At 29.3% G+C, this 2424-nt stretch overlaps 1 protein-coding gene across 1 annotated transcript in view; it reads right to left on the reverse strand.

The window, feature by feature from the left end:
- The window catches only part of LOC119594666, a gene marked incomplete in the record, with an annotated part of 22483 nt that extends 20066 nt beyond the window's left edge, over positions 1-2417 (reverse strand). Inside the window, 2 exon segments of the mRNA XM_037943722.1 lie at positions 742-827; positions 1945-2417.
- Between the last annotated feature and the right edge of the window lie 7 nt (positions 2418-2424).

Here is a 2424-nt window from a genome sequence, read left to right on the forward strand (position 1 = left end):
AAATGTAGAATGTCGTAATGATTCCGTCAACTCCAAACAGATGAAGCCTACACAAGATGACTGGTACATTTTTGTATCATTTATAAAATACTAAATGAGAAATTTTCAAATAGGACAGATTACAAAATGTGCTTACAAACACACTAAATTAGCCTCTTCAAATAGTCATTTTCATGAAAAATAAATCTATGGTTTAAACTGATTTGAGATAAAACATTGTTAATATTTATCTTCATGAATTTTGAAGACTGCAAATAAAGGTTTCATTAATTTTTTCTTAAATATCAAAATCTTAAAACAGATATTAAATTCCTTAATTTTTTTCTTTTCTTGAATTAATGGTCATAAAAAACTAAATTTATGATTTGCAAGACTGCACTAAAATTGAATTTGTTTTTTCTATACAATCTTAAAACAATTACAAACTCACTTCTTGCTATTCTCTACTTCAGCAACTGCATGGAAATGCATAATATTTCCCCATGAAATTATAGTCAAAATAGTTTTAATTCATATTTTCTTCTATATTATTCTTGCAACATCATGGGTGCCTTTCATAAGCCAATTAATCATATAGTCCAGTAAATACAGCAGTCTAAATGGAAGCCTCCCTAATTCTTATCTAAAAAATATGCAAGTCATCCTTGTCTTATGCAGTATATCATATATCATTTCTCTGATGTGTCTCTTTATTTCTTAACTGGTCAAAATTTCAACAAAAAACAAAGAATATACAATTACCTGAGAATTCCATAAAAGAGTGTTCGATTTCCATTCAGCACTCAAAGTCTAACTTTCCTAGCTTCTTTGTTCCCACGAATGTTGTTCTGAAAAAAAATGGAATCTATAGTTTTGATATAAAATTACCTTACACTAGTTTAGAATGTTAACAAACAGAAATTAGTAAGATCAGTTTAATTTACATTTGGAGTTCTTTCAGAAAATAAACTTAACATAACAGGTATCAATACAAATGTACAAAACTTTAATGATATGTTCTGTTTGAAATAGCATGGTATACATAAAAGTAAGGTAAACACATAATCATACACATAATCAGGTTTATAAACACATAAGTATGCTATGGAAAACATTTAGATAAACAAAAGATTGCCAATTAAGTTAAATTAGGCTTAAAATCATGTCTTAATTTCATTATTTCAACATATTACATATTGGAAGTATGGCTGAGCAATAACTGTTTAAGTATTTTCAGCCAAGTTCATGATTTGTATGTTATCATTAGAATAAAGAAAATATCTACTAAAATAAAAACTGGAGAGGTACTTTCCATACTTGTATGCACACATACAATGTAAATACATTCAAATTTACAGTAATCAAGATATTTGTAAATATGTACATGTCAACAAGTATGTCAGTCAATATGTTATTTATAATTAGCCTACAAAAACTTCATAAAATTAAAAATTAGTAACATTTCTCATGGAATAAATAGTGATTTATGTTTAAATTCTGTAGAAGTTATAAAAAATCATATGTAAATTATAACTTCCACATATATTTAATTGCACATCAACACAACATAAGCAGAACTAATGATTAGCTTCTGCAAGACTAATTTTAGAATAAAATGGAAATCCCACATTATATCTAAATCAATTATATTGCATAATGAAATTACATAAACGCAGACAAAATACAAAATACCTGACAAGTGTTAAAAGATAAATTATCACTAACTATTGCAATAAATCAATAACATTTATGTAACGTTAATTCACAATGAACTAAGCCATATCATGACCAAAAACATAACGAATTAACGAAAATGAAATGTCCGAATGCACTTAACATTTAATGACCTCTTATTTCATACATAGAAAAACCTAATTTAAATCCCCCAGTTTATCACGTCACTTAATATTTCCTAAACGAATATGACCCTCTATATCATGCATCTCCATTAGCACACGATAATACCATCATTCCATTTGCTGTGCGTCAAAAAATGAAGTTAGATGCATGAGATATTTTGAGATTAGTGAGATTCCATCTTCCTCCATCGCGTATTGACGAGGCGGCGCTTGAACACAGGCGAGGGAGGTACATAGGCTCGGTTTCCCTTGAATGGAATTTTGTTGAGAGATTATTTTGGATTAGTATTTATTCATCTCAGGAAGTTTTGTTTTGTTTTTTTGGTACTGGTTATTCATCTCAGAAGGGTTTTTTTGTCTTTGTTTTGGTAGTGGTTAAGATTATATTTTTTTAATCTCGTGTTAATCATTTTTTCTTGGGTAGGGAGGTTTGTTTTGTCTATGTAGGGGAGTGATATGTGTTTGGGAGCAGTACTGTATATGTAAGAAAGAGGAATTATGTTGGGGAGTCTTGTAACTATGTGGTGGTGGGTTTAGAAGAGGGGTTCACACCTAGGGGTACATGGGCTACTTTCTAGGGAACATG

Source organism: Penaeus monodon, chromosome 34 (assembly GCF_015228065.2).
Source record: "Penaeus monodon isolate SGIC_2016 chromosome 34, NSTDA_Pmon_1, whole genome shotgun sequence".
In the NCBI taxonomy this organism is placed as follows: Eukaryota; Metazoa; Arthropoda; class Malacostraca; order Decapoda; family Penaeidae; genus Penaeus; species Penaeus monodon.